This window comes from Oncorhynchus kisutch, linkage group LG12, assembly GCF_002021735.2.
Source record: "Oncorhynchus kisutch isolate 150728-3 linkage group LG12, Okis_V2, whole genome shotgun sequence".
In the NCBI taxonomy this organism is placed as follows: Eukaryota; Metazoa; Chordata; class Actinopteri; order Salmoniformes; family Salmonidae; genus Oncorhynchus; species Oncorhynchus kisutch.
The window spans coordinates 52,969,551-52,981,799 of record NC_034185.2 but is presented as its reverse complement, the minus strand read 5'-3'; the positions used below and the strand labels follow the sequence as shown (position 1 = coordinate 52,981,799).

Here is a 12,249-nt window from a genome sequence, read left to right as displayed (position 1 = left end):
ATGGGGCTTTGGTGATAAAACGGATTGCACTGTGATAGACTGCATCCAATTTGTTGAGTAGGGTATTGGAGGCTATTTTGTAAATGACATCGCCAAAGTCGAGGATTGGTAGGATGGTCAGTTTTACAAGGGTATGTTTGGCAGCATGAGTGAAGGATGCTTTGTTGCGAAATAGGAAGCCAATTCTAGATTTAACTTTGGATTGGAGATGTTTGATATGGGTCTGGAAGGAGAGTTTACAGTCTAACCAGACACCTAAGTATTTGTAGTTGTCCACGTATTCTAAGTCAGAGCCGTCCAGAGTAGTGATGTTGGACAGGCGGGTAGGTGCAGGTAGCGATCGGTTGAAGAGCATGCATTTAGTTTTACTTGTATTTAAGAGCAATTGGAGGCCACGGAAGGAGAGTTGTATGGCATTGAAGCTTGCCTGGAGGGTTGTTAACACAGTGTCCAAAGAAGGGCCGGAAGTATACAGAATGGTGTCGTCTGCGTAGAGGTGGATCAGGGACTCACCAGCAGCAAGAGCGACCTCATTGATGTATACAGAGAAGAGAGTCGGTCCAAGAATTGAACCCTGTGGCACCCCCATAGAGACTGCCAGAGGTCCGGACAGCAGACCCTCCGACTTGACACACTGAACTCTATCAGAGAAGTAGTTGGTGAACCAGGCGAGGCAATCATTTGAGAAACCAAGGCTGTCGAGTCTGCCGATGAGGATATGGTGATTGACAGAGTCGAAAGCCTTGGCCAGATCAATGAATACGGCTGCACAGTAATGTTTCTTATCGATGGCGGTTAAGATATCGTTTAGGACCTTGAGCGTGGCTGAGGTGCACCCATGACCAGCTCTGAAACCAGATTGCATAGCAGAGAAGGTATGGTGAGATTCGAAATGGTCGGTAATCTGTTTGTTGACTTGGCTTTCGAAGACCTTAGAAAGGCACGGTAGGATAGATATAGGTCTGTAGCAGTTTGGGTCAAGAGTGTCCCCCCCTTTGAAGAGGGGGATGACCGCAGCTGCTTTCCAATCTTTGGGAATCTCAGACGACACGAAAGAGAGGTTGAACAGGCTAGTAATAGGGGTGGCAACAATTTCGGCAGATAATTTTAGAAAGAAAGGGTCCAGATTGTCTAGCCCGGCTGATTTGTAGGGGTCCAGATTTTGCAGCTCTTTCAGAACATCAGCTGAATGGATTTGGGAGAAGGAGAAATGGGGAAGGCTTGGGCGAGTTGCTGTTGGGGGTGCAGTGCTGTTGTCCGGGGTAGGAGTAGCCAGGTGGAAAGCATGGCCAGCCGTAGAAAAATGCTTATTGAAATTCTCAATTATGGTGGATTTATCAGTGGTGACAGTGTTTCCTATCTTCAGTGCAGTGGGCAGCTGGGAGGAGGTGTTCTTATTCTCCATGGACTTTACAGTGTCCCAGAACTTTTTTGAGTTAGTGTTGCAGGAAGCAAATTTCTGCTTGAAAAAGCTAGCCTTGGCTTTTCTAACTGCCTGTGTATAATGATTTCTAGCTTCCCTGAACAGCTGCATATCACGGGGGCTGTTCGATGCTAATGCAGAACGCCATAGGATGTTTTTGTGTTGGTTAAGGGCAGTCAGGTCTGGGGAGAACCAAGGGCTATATCTGTTCCTGGTTCTAAATTTCTTGAATGGGGCATGTTTATTTAAGATGGTTAGGAAGGCATTTGGTAACGGGCTATAATGCATAACACAGAATCCTCATAATGGACACTGACAGTTGTGAATCTGATGCAGCCGAAGAGCTACTGCCCCCTTACCCGGGAAAGCACAGAACAAAAGACAGGGACGTTGGACTATCGAAGAGGCGCAAATAGGATGAGAACTACATTGATTTGGGGCTCACATATATTTTCCTTAGCCACAGCGTATTATATGTGCAAAAGTACTATCTCACAACTCGATGAAACCTTCACACAGACATTTAGAAATTAAACATGACAATTTGAAAAATAAGCCACAAGTTTTTTGAGCAAGAATTAAAACGACTTTCGAATAATAAGACATGTATAAAAGCAACAGATATCATTAATAAGAAGGGGCTAGAAGCATATTATATGGTGAGCTACCGAGTGGCTAGGACAGGCAAACCCCATACGATTGTGGAGGACTTAATTCTTCCTGGTGCCGCGGATATGGCTGGGACAATGCTGGGTGAAAAGGCCAAAATACTATACAGACAATACCTTCATCAAATAACACTGTTTCACGATGCATCAGTGACATGGCATGAGATGTTTTGAAACAATTACTGCTTCGCATACAAGCCAGTAAATTCTATGCGTTACAGATGGGTGAGTCAACAGACGTGGCAGGCCTGGCACAGCTCCTGGTATATGTCCGTTACGTTTATGGGGGGTCAATTAAGGAAGACATCCTCTTCTGTAAAGAACTGGAAACCAGGACAACAGGAGAGGATATTTTTAAAGTACTAGACAGCTTTGTGACATCAAATGGTGGTCAAGATGTGTTGGTATCTGTACAGGGAGACATAGTGGAGTGGTAACGCGCGTGCAAGCAGTTGCTTCCAACGCCACTTGATAACTTTGTTAAAGCAAGGCTCCAGAACTCTTGTGTATTTTCTGCATTATGCAATGATATGGGCAGCGGCCATGTAACACTTTTACAACATACAGAAGTGAGCTGGTTATCAAGGGGCAAAGTATTGTCCAGTTTTTTTTTTACTTACTTCAAAGGCAATTATAGTCAATGAACTAATCACTGATCATAATCTTGATGTGATTGGCCTGACTGAAACATGGCTTAAGCCTGATGAATTTACTGTGTTAAATGAGGCCTCACCTCCTGGCTACACTAGCGACCATATCCCCTGTGCATCCCGCAAAGGCGGAGGTGTTGCTAACATTTACGATAGCAAATTTCAATTTACAAAAAAAAAAAAGACGTTAGCTACTGTTTACAGGCCTCCTGGGCCATATACAGCGTTCCTCATTGAGTTCCCTGAATTCCTATCGGACCTTGTAGTCATAGCAGATAATATTCTAATCTTTGGTGACTTTAATATTCACATGGCAAAGTCCACAGACCCACTCCAAAAGGCTTTCGGAGCCATCATCGACTCAGTGGCTTTTGTCCAACATTTCTCTGGACCCACTCACTGTCACAGTCATACTCTGGACCTAGTTTTGTCCCATGGTACAAATGTTCTGGATCTTAATGGTTTTCCTCATAATCCTGGACTATTGGACCACCATTTTATTAAGTTTGCAATTGCAACAAGTAATCTGCTCAGACCCCAACCAAGGAACATCAAAAGTTGTGCTATAAATTCACAGACAACACAAAGATTCATTTGATGTCCTTCCAGATTCCCTCTGTCTACCCAAGGACGCCAGAGGACAAAAATGTGTTAACCACCTAACCGAGGAACTCAATTTAACCTTGCGCAATACCCTAGATGCAGTTGCACCCCTAAAAACTAAAAACATTTCTCATAAGAAACTAGCTCCCTGGTACACAGAAAATACCCGAGCTCTGAAGCAAGCTTCCAGAAAATTGGAACGAAATGGCGCCACACCAAACTGGAAGTCTTCCGACTAGCTTGGAAAGACAGTACCGTGCAGTACCGAAGAGCCCTTACTGCTGCTCGATCATCCTATTTTTCTAACTTAATTGAGGAAAATAACAACAATCCGAAATTCCTTTTTGATACTGTCGTAAAACTAACTAAAAAGCAGCATTCCCCAAGAGAGGATGGCTTTCACTTCAGCAGTGATAAATTCATGAACTTCTTTGAGGAAAAGATCATGATTATTAGAAAGCAAATTACGGACTCCTCTTTAAATCTGCGTATTCCTTCAAAGCTCAGTTGTCCTGAGTCTGCTCAACTCTGCCAGGACCTAGGATCAAGAGAGACGCTCAAGTGTTTTAGTACTATATCTCTTGACACAATGATGAAAATAATCATGGCCTCTAAACCGTCAAGCTGCATACTGGACCCTATTCCAACTAAACTACTGAAAGAGCTTCTTCCTGTGCTTGGCCCTCCTATATTGAACATAATAAACGGCTCTCTATCCACCGGATGTGTACCAAACTCACTAAAAGTGGCAGTAATAAAGCCTCTCTTGAAAAAGCCAAACCTTGACCCAGAAAATATAAAAAACTATTGGCCTATATCGAATCTTCCATTCCTCTCAATTAAAAAAAAGGCTGTTGCGCAGCATCTGTCCTCATGCTCCTAGACCTTAGTGCTGCTTTTGATACCATCGATCAACACATTCTTTTGGAGAGATTGGAAGCCCAAATTGGTCTACACGGACAAGTTCTGGCCTGGTTTAGATCTTATCTGTCGGAAAGATATCAGTTTGTATCTGTGAATGGTTTGTCCTCTGACAAATCAACTGTAAATTTCGGTGTTCCTCAAGGTTCCGTTTTAGGACCACTATTGTTTTCACTATATATTTTACCTCTTGGGGATGTCATTCGAAAACATCATGTTAACTTTCACTGCTATGCGGATGACAGACAGCTGTACATTTCAATGAAACATGGTGAAGCCCCAAAATTGCCCTCGCTAGAAGCATGTGTTTCAGACATAAGGAAGTGGATGGCTGCAAACTTTCTACTTTTAAACTCAGACAAAACAGAGATGCTTGTTCTAGGTCCCAAGAAACAAAGAGATCTTCTGTTGAATCTGACAATTAATCTTAATGGTTGTAAAGTCGTCTCAAATAAAACTGTGAAGGACCTCGGCGTTAGTCTGGACCCTGATCTCTCTTTTGAAGAACATATCAAGACCATTTCAAGGACAGCTTTTTTCCATCTACGTAACATTGCAAAAATCTGAAACTTTCTGTCCACAAATGATGCAGAAAAATGTATCCATGCTTTTGTCACTTCTAGGTTAGACTACTGCAATGCTCTACTTTCCGGCTACCCGGATAAAGCACTAAATAAACTTCAGTTAGTGCTAAATACGGCTGTTAGAATCCTGACTAGAACCAAACAATTTGATCATATTAGTCCAGTGCTAGCCTCCCTACACTGGCTTCCTGTCAAGGCAAGGGCTGATTTCAAGGTTTTACTGCTAACCTACAAAGCATTACATGGGCTTGCTCCTACCTATCTCTCTGATTTGGTCCTGCCGTACATACCTACACGTACGCTACGGTCACAAGACGCAGGCCTCCTAATTGTCCCTAGAATTTCTAAGCAAACAGCTGGAGGCAGGGCTTTCTCCTATAGAGCTCCATTTTTATGGAACGGTCTGCCTACCCATGTAAGAGACGCAAACTCGGTCTCAACCTTTAAGTCTTTACTGAAGACTCATCTCTTCAGTGGGTCATATGATTGAGTATAGTCTGGCGCAGGAGTGGGGAGGTGAACGGAAAGGCTCTGGAGCAACGAACCGCCCTTGCTGTCTCTGCCTGGCCGATTCCCCTCTTTCCACTGCGATTCTCTGCCTCTAACCCTATTACAGGGGCTGAGTCACTGGCTTACTGGGGCTCTTTCACACCGTCCCTGGGAGGGGTGCGTCACTTGAGTGGGTTGAGTCACTGATGTGATCTTCCTGTCTGGGTTGGCGCCCCCCCTTGGGTTGTGCTGTGGCGGAGATCTTTGTGGGCTATACTCGAACTTGTCTCAGGATGGTAAGTTGGTGGTTGAAGATATCCCTCTAGTGGTGTGGGGGCTGTGCTTTGGCAAAGTGGGTGGGGTTATATCCTTCCTGTTTGCCCTGTCCGGGGGTGTCCTCGGATGGGGCCACAGTGTCTCCTGACCCCTCTTGTCTCAGCCTCCAGTATTTATGCTGCAGTAGTTTATGTGTCGGGGGGCTAGGGTCAGTTTGTTATATCTGGAGTACTTCTCCTGTCCTATTCGGTGTCCTGTGTGAATTTAAGTGTGCTCTCTCTAATTCTCTCTTTCTTTCTCTCTCTCGGAGGAACTGAGCCCTAGGACCATGCCTCAGGACTACCTGACATGATGACTCCTTTCTGTCCCCAGTCCACCTGGCTGTGCTGCTGCTCCAGTTTCAACTGTTCTGCCTTATTATTATTGGACCATGCTGATCATTTATGAACATTTGAACATCTTGGCCATGTTCTGTTATAATCTCCACCCGGCACAGCCAGAAGAGGACTGGCCACCCCACATAGCCTGGTTCCTCTCTAGGTTTCTTCCTAGGTTTTGGCCTTTCTAGGGAGTTTTTCCTGGCCACCGTGCTTCTACACCTGCATTGCTTGCTGTTTGGGGTTTTAGGCTGGGTTTCTGTACAGCATTTTGAGATATCAGCTGATGTACGAAGGGCTATATAAATATTTGAATTGATTTAAAAAAAATTGAGAGTGAGCTTAACATTTTCTTTACTGACCATAATTTTCACTTGTCTGACCGCTTGCATGATGATGTTTCTCACACGACTGGCCTATCTGGGTGATGTTTTTTCTCACCTGAATGATCTGAATCTAGGATTACAGGGACTCTCCGCAACTATATTCAATGTGCGGGACAAAATTGAGGCTATGATTAAGAAGTTGGAGCTCTTCTCTGTCTGCATTAACACAGACAAGACAGGTCTTTCCATTGTATGATTGTATGATTTTTTGTGTGCAAATGAACTCAAGCTTACGGACAGTGTCAAATGTGATACAGCAAAGCACATGAGTAAACTGGGTGCTCAATTACGCAGGTACTTTCCCGAAACGGACAACACAAAACAAGTGGATTCGTTATCCCTTTCATGCCCTACCTCCAGTCCACTCACCGATATCTGAACAAGAGAGCCTCATCGGAATTGCAACAAGCGGTTCTGTGAAAATTGAATTTAATCAGAAGCCACTGCCAGATTTCTGGATTGGGCTGTGCTCAGAGTATCCTGCCTTGGCAAATCGAGCTGTTAAGACACTGGTGCCCTTTGCAACAACTACCTATGTGAGAGTGGATTCTCGGGAATCACTAGCATGAAAACTAAATACAGGCACAGGCTGTGTGTGGAATATGATTTAAAACAGATTCTCTCCAATACAACCCAACATTGCAGTTATGTGCATCCTTTCACGCACACCCTGCTCATTAACCTGTGGTGAGTTATTCACAATTTTTGATGAACAAATAAGGTTTTATATGTAAGATGGCTAAATAAAGAGCAAAATTATTGATTATTATTATATTATTTGTACCCTGGCCCTATAAGAGCTCTTTGTCACTTCCCATGAGCCGGGTTGTGACAAAAACTCAAACTCATTCTTATGTTTAATAAATGTATCGTATAGTGTGCGTGTGGCAGGCTTACTCTGATGGCAAAAAAATTACATTTGAGAGTGCGCTGACCTTGGTGCAGGAGGGGGTACACAGCTGGAGGTTGCATGTTTGAAGAGGTACGGGACTATAAAAAGGAAAGTCTTTGTCCTCAGGCCTGGAGGGAAGCCAAAGTCATTCTGCTACCCAAGAGTGGTAAAGCGGCCTTTACTGGTTCTAACAGCAGACCTATTAGCTTGCTGCCAGCTCTTAGAAAACTGTTGGGAAAAAATGTGTTTGACCAAATACAATGCTATTTCTCTGTAAACAAATTAACAACAGACTTTCAGCATGCTTATAAAGAGAAGGGCACTCAGGTACTGCACTGACACAAATGACTGATGATTGGTTGAAAGAAATTGATAATAAGATGATTGTGGGAGCTGTACTGTTAGATTTGAGATATTATTGAATATTATTGACCGTAACCTGTTGTTGAAAAAACTTATCTGTTATGGCGTTCAACCTCTGCCATATCATGGATTCAGTGCTATCTATCTAATAGAACTCAAAAAGTTTTCTTTAATGGAAGGTTCTCTAATGACAAACATGTAAATTGTGGTGTACCGCAGGGCAGCTCTCTAGGCCCTCTACTGAAGTCACTGAAACCCTTAAAGAGTTGCAGTCTGTTTTGGAATGGGTGGCCAATAATAAACTGGTACGGAACATCTCTAAAACTAAGAGCATTGTATAAAATAGACCTCAGCTGAATCTGGTAATGAATGGTGTGGCTGTTGAACAAGTTGAGGAGAATAAATTACTTGGTGTTACCTTAGATTGTAAACTGTCATGGTCAAAATATATAGATTCAATGGTTGTAAAGACGGAGAGAGTTCTGTCCGTAATAAAGAGATGCTCTGCTTTTTTGACACCACACTCCAAAAAGCAAGTCCTGCAAGCTCTAGTTTGATCGTATCTTGATTATTGTCCAGTCGTGTGGTCGAGTGCGGCAAGGAAAGACCTAGTTAAGCTGCAGCTGGCCCAGAACAGAGTGGCACGTCTTTCTCTTCATTGTAATCAGAGGGTTAATATAAATACCATGCACGCCAGTCTCTCTTGGCTAAGAGTTGAGGAGAGACTGATTGCATCACTTCTTTTTAGAAAAAACATTGTGTTGAAAATGTCAAATTGTTAGCATTGTCAGCTTACACACAGCTCTGACACACACACTTACCCCACTAGACATGCCACCAGGGGTCATTCCACAGTCCCCAAATCCAGAAAAAAAATCAAGAAAGCAGACAGTATTATATAGAGCCATTATCGCATGGAACTCCCTTCCATCTCATTATGCTCAATTGAACAGAAAACCTGGTTTCAATAAACAGATAAAGCAACACCTTTCATCACAACACCTCTCCCTATTTGATCTAGATAGTTTGTGTGTATGGGATGGCCTGGGTAAAGGCCGTCCCGGGGGCCGTATATGGCCGGCGACTTGATTCAATACGACCCGCGGAATCATGCTCAGATTACATAAAGAATTTGCAATAGTAAAGTTTTGAAAAACATATTGTTATTCAAATTAAGAGCCCAATGAATACTCGCCTTTGTGTAATGATTTAACTCCCACCGCTTGTGGGACATATATTTTGAAAGCACGTATGAATAACAACTTGCACGAGGACCGACAGTGACTGACAGGCTGACACACACGTCACAGTTACAAATAGTAGCAAGCTCGAAGTTGCGCAAAAATGCATCGAAAGAGTTGCTTTCTCAGTTGCAAAAGCAGCAAGGACTTTTCGCAAAACTGCATTCAGAAAATGACGGAATTGCGAGAGCTAGCTATGTACTGTCCCACAAAATTGCTAAACAATTTTGAGGGTGAAATCCTTAAAGAATGTTTAATTGACTCTGCAGCAATACTGTGCCCCGACAAGAAAGAGCTGTTTGTGAATGTTGACCTGTTTAAAGGTCTTACTCACGTCGGCTGCGGAGAGCGTGATCACACAGTCTTCCGGAACAGTTGGTGCTCTCATGCATGTTTCAGTGTTATTTGCCTCGAAGGGAGCATAGAAGTAGTTTAGCTCGTCTGGTAAGCTTGTGTCACTGGGCAGCTCTCGGCTGTGCTTCCCTTTGTAGTCTGTAATGGTTTGCAAGCCCTAACACATCCGACGAGTGTCAGAGCCAGTGTAGTAAGATTCGATCTTAGTCCTGTATTGACGCTTTGCCTCTTTGATTGTTCGTCGGAGGGCATAGCAGGATTTCTTATAAGCTTCCAGGTTAGAGTCCCGCTCCTTGAAAGTGGCAGCTCTAGCCTTTAGCTCAGTGCGGATTTTGCCTGTAATCCATGGTTTCTGGTTGGGGTATATACGTACGGTCACTGTGGGGACGACATCGTCAATGCACTTATTGATGAAGCCAGTGACTGATGTGGTGTACTCCTCAATGCCATCGGAGGAATCCCGGAACATATTCCGGTCTGTGCTAGCAAAAGAGTCCTGTAGCTTAGCATCTGCTTCATCTGACCACTTTTTTATTGATCGAGTCACTGGTGCTTCCCGTTTTAATTTTTGCTTGTAAGCAGGTATCAGGAGGGTAGAATTATGGTCAGATTTGCCAAATGGAGGGCGAGGGAGAGCTTTGTTTGCATCTCTGTGTGTGGAGTAAAGGTGGTCCAGAGTTTTTTCCCCTCTGGTTGAACATTTAACATGCTGATAGAAATTTGGTAAGACGGATTTAAGTTACCCTGCATTAAAGTCCCCGGCTAGTAAGAGTGCCGCCTCTGGGTGAGCGTTTTCCTGTTTGCTTATGGCGGAATACAGCTCATTCAGTGCGGTCTTAGTGCCAGCATCAGTCTATGGTGGTATGTAGAGAGCTACGAAAAATACAGATGAAAACTCTCTAGGTAGATAGTGTGGCCTACAGCTTATCATGAGATGGTTTTGCTCGCCTGAGGTAGAGTAAAATCTTGAGCCTTGCAGTGATGCACGTGACACGGCGCAGCTGTTAATATTCTTGTGAGGCATAACCCCAGACTTTGAAATTACAGAGGAGCTTGCTTTAGTGCAGTCAATGAAGAGCACAACCACAGGGAAATATTTATTGGAGGAGGTTAATAAGTGTGTGGAGTTTTGAAAAGTTATCCAATGTGACCACTGATGGGTGCCCAAACTTGACAGGAAAAAATGTTGGCCTTTTGAAAAGCATACAAGATCAGGTAGCTGAGCTGATCCCAGATCAGAAAATGATTTTCCTGCATTGCATTATTCATCAGGAGGTGCTCTGTAAATGTGTTCTGAAAATGAGCCATGTTGAGAATACAGTCACTAAAGTGCTAAACTTCATAAGAGCAAAATCTTTCTTCATTTTTCACCTAAAATGACATACCCAAATCTAACTGCCTGTAGCTCAGGCCCTGAAGCAAGGATATGCATATTCTTGGTACCATTTGAAAGGAAACACTTTGAAGTTTGTGGAAATGTGAAAGGAATGTGGGAGAATATAACACATTAGATCTGGTAAAAGATAATACAAAAAAAATACAAAAAATGTATTTTGTTTTTAAATATACCATCATCATCTAATGTATTGTCTCGTTGTTTGAAGAGACAGAGTTGGGTCATGTAGATCTCCCGTACCATACAAACGTGAGATGGCCGAGTTTGGGGAAGGTGCTTAAAATTTTTTGCCAAATGGATGTTGGGGTGTTGGGGCCTGAATTAGGAGATTACTGAGTTGTTGCAAATGAAAGGAAAATATGTGGATTTCCCTCAACTGCAAGATAAAGAATGGTTGGCTGATTTTGCCTTCACCGTGGGCATCATGGCCCTCATGAATTAACTGAATTCCAAACTACAAGGGATGGGCCTTTTTGCACATCTGATGTACAGCCTTGTCAAAGCCTTTATGGGAAAATGACTCCTCCTGACCCAACAAGCAGAAGCCAACAATCTCACCCACCTTCCGACACTAATAGTCTGTTCCCTATCAGATGACCAGTGGGGGAAGTGTACATCGCTACTGCGTCCTTTGAAGGGTGAGTTTTCTTGTTGTTTGAGGATTTCAATGTGTTGGAAAATGACATGCTGTTGGTTTCCTCTCTTTTCACCTTCAATGTGAATAACGCTCCCACTGACCTGCCACTTGAGCTTATCGATCATCAGTCTGATGCAGTGATTGGAGAATTATTCAAAACAATGTTACTGACGAGGTTCTCTGCATCTCTCGAAGAACAAAACTTCCCAAAGATTGGGAGTCACGCTCAGAAGATGTTTGTACTGTTTGGGTCAACCTATGTATTTGAACAGACATTTTCAGTGATGAAATATAACAAGTCAAGGCACAGATAATCTCTTACTCACTCATTTCTCAGCAATCCTGTACATAGCGACGTCAGAAACTATACCTGCCTTCACTGCTCTAGTCAATGCCCATCAAAGACTTCACTCTGATGGGTAGTTTAAATGTAATGTTGAGCTCTCTCTCTTTTTTGTGTTTTGTGCATTCCCATTAACAAGAGTTCTGTCCATGGTGCTGAATTCACAGTGTACTTTTCTCTCTGTGTAGTTTATTCCATGCTTAATAATGAAAATACCTACCAAAAGGAGAACATGGATGTGGTTGATTTTTGTGCATGTTAAAAAAGTAAAATATGTAGCATATCTCGACGTGATTGACAGTAGCTATATCTGTCAACAGTCATACACATGTATAATCCTGTAATATGATTCTGGCCAGCGATGGCAAAAATATATATATTCTAACTAAGGTAGGTTTTCTGTGGGTCTCAGCTCATGTTGGGGTAGGGAGAAATGAGGCAGCGGATAAGGTAGCTCTGAAGAGGGAGGAGGTGTGGTGGTCCCGTTAGGGGGATGGAATGTAGGAGCATCATAGCAGAGGGTTGGAACAAGGAGGAAGGTCAGAAGGTATCTGGGGAGTGAAAGGAGGGGTGTTAGTGGGGAAACACCCAGATGGGAAGTATGAGGAATGTGGGGAGGTAGAGACTGTAAAGCATGTCCTGGTAT

The 12,249-nt window shown here is 43.3% G+C and overlaps 1 protein-coding gene across 10 annotated transcripts in view; it reads right to left on the bottom strand.

Annotated features, from left to right (window-relative positions):
- Window positions 1–12,249, bottom strand: part of LOC109901251 (zinc finger protein 583-like) — an 880,650-nt gene that overhangs the window by 656,734 nt on the left and 211,667 nt on the right. The window lies entirely within an intron of this gene.